At 36.5% G+C, this 14,090-nt stretch overlaps 2 long non-coding RNA genes across 3 annotated transcripts; both read left to right on the top strand.

Moving 5' to 3' along the window:
- The first annotated feature begins 499 nt into the window (after positions 1–499).
- LOC139128602 (uncharacterized) lies at positions 500–6,216 on the top strand. Of its 2 annotated transcripts, XR_011551350.1 has the most exons (6): positions 509–918; positions 1,627–1,784; positions 2,031–2,162; positions 4,910–4,969; positions 5,447–5,497; positions 6,129–6,216. It is a non-coding gene; the product is annotated as an uncharacterized lncRNA (long non-coding RNA). The 2 variants fall into 2 exon arrangements; XR_011551349.1 differs by lacking the exons at positions 4,910–4,969; positions 5,447–5,497; positions 6,129–6,216 and having other exon boundaries at positions 500–918; positions 2,031–2,240.
- Positions 6,217–8,342: 2,126 nt separating this feature from the next.
- LOC139128601 (uncharacterized) lies at positions 8,343–12,112 on the top strand. Its single transcript, XR_011551348.1, has 4 exons — positions 8,343–8,357; positions 10,285–10,329; positions 10,468–10,503; positions 11,830–12,112. It is a non-coding gene; the product is annotated as an uncharacterized lncRNA (long non-coding RNA).
- Positions 12,113–14,090: the final 1,978 nt, after the last annotated feature.

Raw genomic sequence — 14,090 nt, 5'->3', positions numbered from 1 at the left:
AGCTTACACTTAGCGCCTGTATACATTAGTGGTGGCATATAAGACGAGCTAGGCGCGGCATGCTTGACTGAAACAATCATATTGTGGACGAAATATATTTAAATCATTTCATTTACCTGCGATTTTATTGCATCGGCAAGCTGTGAAGTACCTTCTCCTTGATTCCAGTAAAGCTGAGTCCAGCGTGCATCTCGGGAATGCTTACTTTGTAGCCAATCACATGGTTCCTGTGTTATCAGTGATTATCCAAGTATGGAAAGTTTCCACGGGTTCATAGGTCATGTAGGCTAGTCTCGCCCCTTGTTCAATTATTTTGGTGACACGTAACGTGGCCCTGTTTTGACCTTTTAACGTGATTTTTCATCATAAGGCTTTTAAATGGTACTTACTATAAATATCTTGTCCAGAAAATCTATGTTTGACAGATATCGTTTAATTTTACACATATCCATAAGGTTTTATTGTTGACGGAGGGTACGGTGAACAGCTGATAAAGGTCAGATATGCAGTATGTAAGAAGATGAACAAACAGAGGCGCGACGCGCTTACTTTGAAATTATGTTTATCATACAGCTGAGCTCTCGTTGTTTCCGGAGGTTCATTCACTTTCTGGACCTCTTCTCGGCGTGTATCCATTTCATTGGCACAACAACGATGTCTACATCAAGTGAAACCGACGTCAAAAATCTCGTAAATGCGTATTTAGATGGCCACAGCGTTTTTGTCAGGCCATTAACGCTCAATGGCTCAACTTCTGGCGAGATGATAAGTGCAGTAAGGCAGGTGGATGAAAAGCTTGTCTGTGACTCTACCAAAATGGAGAGAGTTTTAGTATTTGACCCCGACTGGGACGATTCGTTGACCACGATGGTTGTGTCGATAGCGGACGGAAGTACCGAGTATTCTTCGTGTCGAAAGGTAATATTCATTAAATTTTGCCTATTTTATATCATGCTCACAGACAACTATCTTTGTTTAAATGTTTACATTCACTGAAAACGCGGTAAATGTCTAATTAGGCAAAGTGATGCAATGGCACGTGGGTAATTAAATCATAGACAGTGGAAGGCTCAACTGCACTATGATTAAATTGCTGTTATCCGGTGATTACACCAAACATTGTGAAGACAAGTATTGATTTAACTTGCATACTTACTAGTAGTAGTTTAGTTACATGGACAAAGGATGGTACATGGGGGGGGGGGGGGTACTTTTAAATAATTTTCCATGGAGGTAACCTCATGATACAATGTGCTTATGTATTTTCTCCAAAATAGACCCATTTTCAGGGACAGTGCTCCTCCAAATCGAACCACCTAAATGGGGATTTTTACATATTTTACAGTTATGCTAGCACACTTGAAGTTTTGGGGATTAAAAGTCAGTGGAACCATGTTTAGGGATTTTTCCATGAAAAAGTGACACATCATCCACATGGCACATACTTGTACACCTTCCTATCAGAGCACACCCTCCCCCCCACCCTGCTACATGCATGGCTATGATGCTGAATTTTGTTTGGTTTGAAGCTGCTGACCTGATATATTGTCAGATTTTAGCTCCAAAATTTGATATGTACTCTTGTACTGATAAGAAATGATAAACCACATTTTTTCTTTATTTCAGGAAAACCTCACAATTTGTCTGCTAATATTGAAAACAGAATGACCAGAAAAGAGCTGGATAAAAAAGCCAGGACCGATTCAACAGCAAGAGAAGCCCAGTTATATTGGAACAATTTCAACATAACTGTGGCGTCTCTTCTTCGGACAAGGTGGCATGAGGTTTGTTGAATAATGTAATTCATAAAAAGTTTTAGAGATGGGTACTTAAAAATCAAACCAAAAGAGAAAGAACAACAAGAGGTGGTGTGGGTAAGAACTGCTTGTCCCTTCTCACAAATCAAGGTATGATTAAACTCACAAGTGAAAAACTTTTGATAATAGTGATTAGTACACTTTTGATGGAACAGATCTGCCCACATTTAATTTTTATACTAACATAGTGTATTGATTGTATTTCTGTTTTAGCTCCAAGGATCACGAGGCCTAAAACGATGTGCTGGGACATCTATTGGTGAAGCAAAAGTGAATCAAAATATCATTCAAGAAATCTGTAAAGAAGCAGAATCATTGCATAAAACATTCACCCTTGGAGACAAGGTTGTTTGTTTTGACAATATTACTGTGTTGAAATACATAAAAACACACATCAACGAATCAAAAAAGGCCCAGAATCAGGTAGAGTACATTCCTTATTCTTAAAGCCCGGCTCGAAATGGACCGGGATCAGGATTAGTGCCAAGTTTGGGTGGGCGTTTTGGGGCATGGCTCTGCATAATGAGTCTGTTGGCAACGGTTGCGATCGTTCGCATTATCTGCGTAATCTGTTTGCTCTCAGATCACACTCAGGCTTGGCTAATATAGATACGTACAGCCTTCGTTTCCCGGTTCGTTTCAGTTTTGCCATGGCAATACTCGAAAGAAAAAAGAGAGAAAGAAAAACTATCAACTTCATCAAACAGGAGTTTGCTTGAGTGAATTTACTGAAGTTTTCAGGCCATGTCAACGTTCATTATGTGAATGATTCGGCTACTGACCGCCATGTACATACGGAATATTAGCGCCGTACATAGTGGGAGTAATAATTTAAAAAGTAATAAACTTATAATAGAAAAATTACAAATAACCCGAAATTGGCAAATTCGTATGGTGAATTACCGATAAACTGTATTCATCTATACATGGACGAAGGAACACGTCAGGAAAATGGTAGGAAATAGGTAAACGGCGACGTCATGACCGATCGCAAAAAATAAAGGAAGTTCACGTAAGGGTCGAGACTTCCTTGAATCTCGTGTATCACGATATCTGTAATAGCGATCGCGGTCAACTGCTCGGTTGCTTGGCGCGGCGGCGGGCTGATATCGACAAATTATCACGAGTTATGTTTATTTTCGGAGAAATTGCAAGTTTTGCTCGAAACGTTTGTTAACCTTCGACTGGAATCAATTACAGCACAGTCACTCGTGATCAGTCTATTCCGCTCGGCGTCTATGCCCCCATAGACGTGTGTACATATGCCTGGTTTTTCTCAGACATATGTACACACGTCTATGGGGGCATAGACGCCAAGCGGAATAGACTGATCACGAGTGACTGTGATGACAGACTGGGTTCCTCTCCGTCTTTCTTTCTACCTCCATGGTTATTGAAGGAATTAAAGTCCAGCTTTTGCCGAAATACTATTACGATGTTTACGATGTCATTAGGATGCAGACACGCGTATCCTAAAGCGTTTACAAGATTGGGTGATGGCGCTTACTTGCTCATCTTGAACTGAAAGATAGAATGTTTCAACTGTTCAGATATCTTAGAATTTTTGTTAAATTCTCATCACAGAAGTCCAAATGTAACTGGGACAATCGGTATGTCAAAACCTTACCAGCCCTCCGAACACGACATGTCATTTCCACGTGTAAAAACACATGCACATAAGGCCGTTTTCGGGGCCAGCATATATATCCAAAACAACTGTTCAGTACCGTCACGTTCGGCCGTAGATTTGGAAGGGGAAGTTGCTAAAAACGTAGATCTCTTCGACTGACAATAATTAAATTGATCATGGAGGCTACCGCCATGTTTTGATGGTTATTTTCGATGCCATTATCAGTGCAAACTACGGACTCTGCTTACAGTTTTGTTAAAAAATATTACGCGCTTTTCGCTAGAAAACATCGTACTACGGGTAAGCTTACTGACTAGTCCTCTTGCTAATTAAGTCACGTCTGAAAATGGTTCACTTTCGTGATGTCATTGCACCATAGACGCTAGCAAAAGAGTTGATGACAATTTACACAAAGTTTTCATCCTTTGCCCGCTGATATAACTCTAAGCGTACACAATCATGGTTTGTTTACATCGTAATTGTTCTCGTATGCACAGCAAATGTTTGACCAGTTTACGCCTCTGCGCGTCACCGAATGATTGACATTTGTTTGAATCATGGAACGACTGTCTGCTGAGGGCCATTCCCTTTGTTCAGAAAGCGATTTTTCCCCTAATCGTCGTAGTTTTAAAAAACTTTGTGAAACTTTGCAGATACCTGTATGGCCTAGGTGTTATTCCAATAATATTTGTTTGAGAATCGTTTCGGCCGATTTCACGGAGCGGTCTACCTAGCTATTGCCAGTTGTCACTCAAGTGCCATTATGAATTTTCAATAAGTTAGGGGCCTTTTATATCCCGCACACCGGTTTAAACATTCTCCCATAATCCATTTTCTTTCTTGAAGTGTCACAAAAAGTCTATTGTTGGAGCAAAATTTTCCTATACATACCAGAACTAATCTGGTTTTCTCCACAATGATGTAAGTACAATAGGTTTTCATTAAATGTCAAATATCTGACAGTGACAGAATTGGTTTTAATAGATTGAAGGTGGTGTCATAGGTACTAATGACTGTTTTTAAAGTACATTACATTGAGCTGTATCTTGGTTTTTTCTTAGCATTGTTGTTCTGTGGTCACCTACAGTACTGGTTTACTCCCAATGCTTCAAAAATTGCCCGCTTTCTGACTTTCAATATAGCCTCATAATAATGACAGTGGTATTTCTAACAAACAGAATCAAGTCCTTCATTAAAATTGACTTAACACTATTTGCATTTCATCACATGATATAAAACATGAAATAAATATGCTGAAATTGCATCGAACAATGCTAAGAAAAATACCAAAGATACAGCTCCTTGCAATGTACTTTAAAAAACAGTAATTAGTACCTATGACACCACCTTCATATCTATTAAAACCAATTCTGTCACTGTCAGATGTAAATAAACAAAAGCATCTTTTCTTTCAGAGATTAAGTCATTAATTTCCATTTCATTGTATTGAATTGAAATTTAGGGCAGAAAATACCACTCATGCATGAAACAAGTGAAAAAGTAGACTGCACAAATAGGCATGGTAAGGAATCAGAATTCTCATTGTTAAATCATAGTCAAATTTTTGTATATGAATGTTGTAAGCAAAACTCACAAGATTTATTAGTGAATTGAATAGAATTTCCTCAAAGGCATTGTTGTCATTATTGTAAAAACATGTCATAATTCTGACCATATTAACATGCGTTATAAAAAAGAAAATTATCAGATCATTATAACCGAATCACAAACTGAAGAGAACACATTGAGTGATGTGCCATTATTCAGCAAACTTCAGTGCATTTCCAAATATTATGTGGACATGGAACCCTATGAGTGGCATGTGAGACATTGTGTAGATTATATTCCTTTTAAAATTACAAGTATATTTAAAATCTTGTGTGACTTCATCTATTGACCATGAATAAACCCAATTGCTTTTGCTATAATGTTCTAATAAGCAAATGCTTCTGTGTATGCATGATTAGTGAGATATTTTATTCTCCTTTTATATCAACAGAAAAAAAAAAACAGAAGAAAGCTGAGAATTTCACTGTTAAAGAAAGCAAAGGTAGCCATTTTCAGGAATAGAATTCCGAGTTCATGTGCTCTTATCATGTTTGTCTCAAAGCATGTTAATGTGTTAATATATACTGACTTCAGTTGTGAAACACTATTATGAACAATGTGACTCAAAGACAAAATGCTTTATATATATATTTAGGTTTTACAGGGTAAGTGAATACATGTTTAATTAGTACACTCAAGTATTCTGAGGCACTATTACATCTAAAGAATTTCACATCATAACCCTGGTTGAAAGTTTTTGTCGTATAATATTTTACTAAATCTGAGATGAAACACCCAAAATATAAAAAATCAACAAACAGATTTTAGTACTACAGATCCCTGTTGTAGGCTGCAAGTTAAAGTTAGTTGAATCTGCCAGTGTTGTGCCAGTGTCTGAAAATTCTGCCTGTCCAAGCTTTTATATGTACAGTGCTGTGAGCATATACTCATTACAGTGTCTGAATATTTTCAGTGTACATGCAGTTATGCATGTGTTTACTTCTATAATGAAAAGTTTATGCATTTTTCAGAAATTCTAAGAATTGGGAAAGTTTGTTGAAAGTTACATTTGCAGTCTATTTACAAATGGATATTATGTGTTCTAAGTTATTTAGGTGATAATCTTTCCCCAGGTGAAACAGAGATATCAGAGAGAAGTAATATTGGTACTAAAAACACCTCTCAGTCCAATATCAGATGAGAGTGCCGATGACAATTGTGTAAGTAATAATCACTGTAAACCTTTGATTATAATTTTATAGAAAAAAAGATATCAGCAGTAAATGGAACATCATAAATTTTGCTGTTGTGTTCTGCCTGTTTCCCAAGAGGTTTTTACAATTCAGTGTAGTATTTTAAAGTAATGATCAATTTTCAAAATAGGCAACACCCATGTTGTCATTTGAATTTCAAGTCTCACTGCAGTTCCTTTTTAAAATCTATTCCAAATACAGTGGATTCTTCCTAAATGTTGTAGCCAATTGTGCAACCATGCATTATTAATTATCATGACATATCTGACAGCTTTGTTTACCGTTTGAACAAGTTCTTCCATATGTGTTTTCTGTTTAGGAACAAGAAAGTTATAAAACAAGAAGACTTAAAAACATTGAAAAAAAGAAAGGAGTTAGCGGAAAAAATTTCAAGGAGAAGGAATAGACAACTATCAAGAGGAAGCTGTAAGTGGACAAGTTTCTATCTGTGTTTAACAATACTGATGACAGTGTAAATCCTGCAGATAAAGACTACTGCATTTCTGTTATAATGAAGTTATTTTTCGCAATTTCAATACATTGGAAACGAAAACAAGCAACTCACATACCTTCTTTATTCTTTATCTTCATCGTACAGAATAATTTTTTATCAAGACAAGAAAGGCTAAGGTAATTTTGCCACCATTGATTATTCAGCAATAAAGCACACCCAGTGACGGTATACCACGAGATTTTGACCAGTTCACGACATATATGCACAAGCGATAGTGAGTGCATATACGAAGTGAACTGGTCAAAATCGAGTGGTATACTGTCGCTGGGTGTGATTTATTGCTATTATATCATAACAGTATATTGAAATTTTGGCATGGAACATCAAAAACGGATTTTGCTCAAGCTGAGAACTCACGCGTGTGCCAGCCGTGGTATATCGCCAATATACCACGGTTCCTTTCGCATCTCGACCAATCAGATCGCTGTATTTATGCCATCAATATACTGGTATGATATAATTTACAATATACGGTTTGTGTTAGCACAGAGAAGACATTGCAATAAATTAAGACAAAAGCAATCACAATGAAATTTCCAATTAAATTTCCACATCATTAGCTTGTTATAAAATCGCATTTCTTGATTTTTGATTATTTGTTGAGTCAGAGACAGGCTTAGAATAGGTCATTTCTTTCCTTACTGTTTCCATACCGATTGTACATGCAGTGAACCACTCCAGTACTTGAAACATTTGAATAGGTTTTTCTTTTTGATGGAAGGTTATGAATTATAAATATCTTTTGTAAAATTGTTTCTCTTGCATTAATATGTACATCTGACTGGTCCATTAAAAATGATAAATTTTGAGATTTTTTCAGGCAATATTTAGAGTTGCTAGGTGGTATTGCCTCAAAGTTGTGTGTTTGAGCATGTTCAACACCAGGGAAAATAATTCAGGTGTTTTGCTGTTTACCAAAACATTTGCGTTGTTTGTTATTTACAGAGTACTGGTAATAACTTGACCAAAAAGAGAGCTAATAAAAAGGTAAGAGTATAGAACTTTCATGCTGGCTATGAAGTTTATTGGAAATTGATATTTATCACTTGGATTACGGGAAAAATATGTTAACAATTTAATTTCTAATGAGCTTTAATTTTCTATTAAACGGGAAGTTACAGGACCGTGGGTGCACGATAGGGGGGTTACTGATGACGAAGCCATTTGCATACACTGGATGGGAGCTTTGAATTACCAGAGCATTGCTTTGACCGTATGAGAATTTTGAATAATCAAGATGGGCATTTTCGTGACATGCAAAGAGGGGTCAAATGGTTGCACAGGGAACACATTTTGAAACATATGCATTCTCAGAACATTTTTTTCTGTTTATTTTCGATTCAAGTTAGTTGCCATATATTCACAGACATCATATGCAAGATCAATGACAATGAACGCCTAAACCATGGCAAAGTTGTGGGATTCTGGGACTAAACACGGCATGCCTTTTCAGTAGTGTGGCTTTTTTACATTTTCATAGATTTACAATAATCCAGCTTTTATAGGGAAGTTTCTCTTTAAGAACATGCATTTATGTTATTTCAATACTTAAATACACAGAAAGTCCAGAAGATGCCGGCAGGAAGCGTCTTCAGGTAGGTGTTAGCTTCAACTCATTCACGTAAGCTTATGACCTGTAAATTGTTTTTCTTCATCTGTGTAATACCATCAGATTGCTCCCTGCAAAATCTTGAGTGTGTGCTGCATGTTCTGTCTTAATATGCAGTCTGAGTAGGAAATGTCAATTTGCTCAAATCCTCAAATAATATCCTATAGTAAAATACATCCCATTTAGTAAAATAAAACACAGAAAACAGAATTAAAGTCTCACAAAGCACTTATCTGAATACTACACTTTTTAGCTGACATTTGGTCTACTAATGGGAGCTAATAATATTAGTCTGCATCTATCCTCTGTATGTATGTACAAATGTATGTATGTGTGTATGTTATGTATGTCCTTCCACTGCAAAAACTTGAAAACCACTACACATTTCACGTTGATATTTGGTGTGCTGATGCATTCTGGACTGTAGATGGGATTTTCTTCAAATGAAGTTGTCATCACCAAAATATGCAAACGGGCTTAAGAAATTTAAAAATTATCAAAAATTAAAAACTCAAGAACCACAGGTCAGATTGCTTTGTAAATCGGTTTGCAAGTTTGTGAGGTGGACCTTATATAGTTATATTCATTTGTGTCTTCTTCGTTTCTTGGTCAAAAGTCATCTTCTTTGAAGCCACGTGTCCTATTGCTTTGAAATTTGATATGGAGGTTCCTGGGGATGACCATAGTCAGGTTTTTTTTTTTAATCATAATGACAGTTACATGTATGTAGTTTTGGGACAATTTTCTCCTTTTTTGGTCAAAAAATTATTATCTCTGAAACCACTTATCTGAATGCTTTGGAATGTGATTTGCATATTCCTAGGTTAAGTAACCTCAGTCCAATTTGAACAAATCATGGTGGTATTGGCATATTTGTATTTTGGGGTAATTTTTTCCGTTCTTAGTCAAAAAAATATTTTCTCTGAAACTGTTGATCCGATTGCTTTCAAATACTATATGCATGTTCCTAGGGATGACCTTAGTCTGTTTCACAAATATTTTTAAGAGTAAAATAATGAAGCAATAAAACACACCCAGTGACGGCATACCAAAAGATTTTTACCAGTTGACGACATATATACACAATGGTAGCAAGTGCATATATGAAGTGAACTGGTCAAAATCGAGTGTTACACTGTCGCTGGGTGTGATTTATTGCTATTATATCATAACAGTATATTGATTCTGGTGTGGAACACCAGGAAAGGACTTGCTCTAGCCAAAATCTTGTGCGTGTGCCAACCATGGTATATCGCAAATATACCACGTTTTTTTTTAAGTCTCGACCAATCAGATCACTGCATTTGTGCCATCAATATACTGGTATCATATAATTTTTTTTTTTATCATTAAAGGGGAATGATACGCTCAATTTCATAGATGATGTAAAGAAGTAACGTTAAAAATGCAGTACAAGACATTGGCTTGAATGACTTTTAATGGCACTTATCTGACTATTGGCCTCAAGCATTTCTGCAAATAGTGGATGTGACATTAGCAAATCCGTGATAAAAAATTTATCACAATTTTCCCATTCATCTGTTAACACAGTCTTTTACGCACATAAATGTTACATTTGTTTGTAGTTGATCAGCACAAAAACCAAACACTTGCGTCACTGAAAAGGTATACTCCAAGAGTGTACTGTGTGTTGACTGCTTAACAAGTCGCATGTCTTTGCTTTTTACATTTTGCAAGGTTGTAACCCCGTCAGTGGCCACAACCATCATATTATAACAATTTCCTACACTTGTTGCAAACTCTGATAATTGAATTGCTGATCTTATTGCATTGAAGTGATGACTGAAGTAGGTAACTCCATTAAAAATTTTCATATAGTTATGAGACACTTTAAAAAACGTGCAAGATTACTACTGCAAGTTTTTCATTTCAGTTTTTCTTATTTATTTCAGTTAGATAAAGAAATTGTGGATTTCTGTACAAAAAGTGATACTGAGGTATGTATTTTCCTTCTATATAATTCCAACAAAGTCAGTCCAGTCAGATGCTATGTAACATTGTAGTGCATTTTTCAATACAATGGGCAAACAAAGTCTTCTCTGTAAGTGATGTGCTCTCTTTTATTGATTCAACAGGAAGATGAGGACGATGAAAAAAGGAATGACAGTAGGGTAGGTTGAAAGATTTATATTATATTTTCAAGCAAGGATACAATCATACATGAACTATTTTATTTAATGCAGAGATGGTCAGTATGAGAGGTTCCACCCTGACGTCCTCTGTGCTTACACTGTCTAACCACAGAAGGCATTGTTGAGTTAGGGAAAAAATGGTTAGAATTGCAGTTAATGTTCCGGTACAAGTAATTGACCCTTTTAATCTAACAATTCTTTAGTGATTAATAAGCTCAGAACCCCCTGAAATTATATATTTGCTTAAAGCCTAGATATTGATGGACATTTTGGTTTCTTAGGTGTCACCATTATATACATAACTGTCACAGGACAGGTAATTTAAATAACCTTCCAAAAACTGGTTAATGCTTTGAGATATCTTGCTCAAATTTGCATGAAGGCCAACTGTCATCACAATCTTCCAAAGTGTGTCTTGGAATATTTTTAAACCCCTAGATTGATTTTTATAATGTGACAACTTCCAGAGCTGTGAATCTATCACCTTGAACACTGTGCTACAAAAACTCTGATCAAGATAAATAAAATCCAGAAACACTTTGGAATTTGTCACAACAGCTTGCATTTGTGTGAAATTGAGCCCGATATCTCAAAGCATTAACAAAAGACGTTGGGAGAACCAGTTTTGGTAAGGTTATTTAAATAACCTGTCATGAAACAGTTATGCAAGCAATGTTGACACTGTAGTAACCAAATCGTTCCCCCATATCTAGGCTTTTAGAAAAATATGTAATTTGGGGAAGTGGCGGTTTCTGAGCTTATTAACCACCAATGAATTGTTGGATAAAAAGCGTCAATTACTTGTACAGGAACCTTAAACCATGGATTTACTCTATTTTATGTGCACGTATTTTATTGTTAGCCTCAAGTGTGAAAACCGGAAGTGGTGTAGTTGACTTTTAACGCCATCATCTACATAACTATTTTCTAGTCTGGAAGATTCAGTCATGTGTGGGTCAAGGCTGTGTCACACTGCAACTTCTGACCATCACTACGACTAAAGGCACATTGTTAACAAACCTGTCCTCCAACAAAATAATGATGAGTTCATGTTCAAAAGCTGTGTTCCAAATAGACATATTTCTCTAAAATGGGACAATGAAACCATCGTCTGCAAAGTTCTGTTAAGTTGCTACAGAGTAATCCACCTTCTCAACCTTTTGATAGATTATCTTCCCGGGGTGTAATATTCTGGCATGTTAGATACACTTTATCTTACAACACCTTAGAGTATGACAGAACAATCTGAACCATACGTGGAATGTACCAATAAGATCATTAATAATTCAAATTTATGTTTTTCAGCTTACCAAAGAAGATGCACATGCAATAATATGCATGTGGTTTGGCAAGAAGAGGATAGTAGACATTGATTATAAACAATTGAAACTAGAATACAAATCCATGATGATTGGCGAAAGCCCATCATCGAAATGTAGACTAATTGAAAATTTGTCACAATTTCTCGTGGCAAAAAAGTTTGTCATAATTTCAGACAAGCGACCATTGTCAAGAGATGACATTAAAATCATGGAATAGCTTTTTAGAAGCAGGCAGTCATTTTAGTTTTTTAGTGAACCATTGTTGATGTGAGAGTTCTCTTGTTTTTTTAATAAAACATTTTTGTTAAATCTGTACCAGAATAATGAAGTGTGTGAATAAGGTGTATGCTTCTTGAATGATTGTGGTGAACAGTCTAGGAAAAAACTGTTTCCAGTTACCTGACTTTCTAGGGGCTGTAATCGTTTTTTTCTCCATCATGACATTATGCAATAATAAGTAAAAATATGAAATCAAATGCAATTTAATTATGTCATACAATCCAACATGAAAGATGACACTTGGTCAATTTTAGAATACAATTATTTTTACGTATTTAACTGGGTCACGAAAAACAAAGTTCAATCTACGGAACCTATTTCTTCAAGGCTCGTTACAGGAAACACATATTACATACTTTTTATGTAAAATGGTATTGTCTCTGTCAATCCTGTATTTCAAAATCAGTGAATCAAAAGTCTCTCGATGAGCCGCCGTATGAAATGATAAATTAAATGTCCACAATAATATCTATTGTGCAAGTACCTGGGTCGGATAAAGTTATACCCACAATGCACTGTTCACAATATTGATATTTCCCTGATTCCCAACATTTCACAAGCATTGACAATGTTGGGTAATACCATTGTTTCCCCATGAAATACCCAAGGTTTCACAACATACACGCGCTAGTAGTACCCAAGATAAATGTTGTGAATAGCCAATCTTTGGGATTTCCCAACATTGGGGAGGGTACAATTATGTTGGGAATACCATGGGTGTCAGAAAACCAATATCTTGGGAATGGCCAAGGTCTGTACATTATTCCACAATATATTCCCATCATCTCACAACATATCTCAATATATCCCTATGATTGTAACTTGCAAATTTTTTCCTGTGATAGTCTATATATATATATATAAAGCTAGTGGAAACCGACGTTCAATTGCAGTGTCCGATTTCTTTAACATACTGCGCAGACTGACAGACATTAAATCACAGTCCCTCCTCTAACTCTGATTGAATGTTGTAATTTCTGAAGCACGTGTTTCATACCATATAAACGTTTCTTTGACTGAAGAGTAATCGACACTAAGGCTTATATAAACTTACAGTATTAGTGCGATACACGGTAGAAGTCAGTTCTCGCTTTGATATTGCAATCATGGAGGTAATGGTACAACTATGTCCTGTATATTGCAAAAATTACACGCGCAGATACCGATACCTTAGTGCATGTTACACGATTAGTAAGTGACGTTATGCCAGCAAGTACTTCGCTTTTACAAATACAAAGTTTCAATATAATTTTTATGTCGTAAACGGGTTATGAGTATTTGATTCAGCGCTACCTACGAGGCCCTAACCGATGAATAAGTTTAGCTTCACCACCTCGGTTCAGGGACATTTAAGCTATGTAGTGTACGCCACCCTGTGAAGCGGATAAGCTGGCGGTAAAGTTACGTATCGCAAGTTAAAAAGCCGACGGTTCTCTTCTGGTCAAGTCGGATCAGCCATTGAACCGGTGACGAAACGGTGACAAACCTTTGCCAAACCGGGAGTGTAAACGGCCGATTTCATGCAGCGAACTTTGCACAACGCAAATTACACGGTTTCCAAGGAACGAAGCGATAATATTATAATAACTGTTCACCTTTAGCCTAGCAGTCAGCCCAGAGCTGGTGGACATCAAGTCATCAAGTCACCCTGACATGTACCACAGCGCCCTGCAACCCTGCAGGTTTGATCTAGTCAGAATGCAATGCTCACGTGACTTTACATTACGATAAATCGAGATAATCGGGTTAATGCGGGGCAAACCTAAGTCCAGTACCGCACTTTTTTCCGACCGTCGACAAAAAGGGGCATGTTTTTTTATTTTTTTTTATCATTGGATAAATACTACCAATCATATGCATTGGTTACAAGAGCATAGTAACAGACTAAAATTCCATTGATTACTTTGGAAAATGCCGCCCTCAAAGAAAATAGCTGAGACAGAGGATGTACCCAGGGGCACTTGC

The sequence above is a fragment of the Ptychodera flava genome, unplaced genomic scaffold, assembly GCF_041260155.1.
Source record: "Ptychodera flava strain L36383 unplaced genomic scaffold, AS_Pfla_20210202 Scaffold_60__1_contigs__length_796720_pilon, whole genome shotgun sequence".
In the NCBI taxonomy this organism is placed as follows: Eukaryota; Metazoa; Hemichordata; class Enteropneusta; family Ptychoderidae; genus Ptychodera; species Ptychodera flava.
The sequence above is the reverse complement of the archived record's forward strand: the minus strand, read 5'-3'. Positions and strand labels throughout refer to the sequence as shown.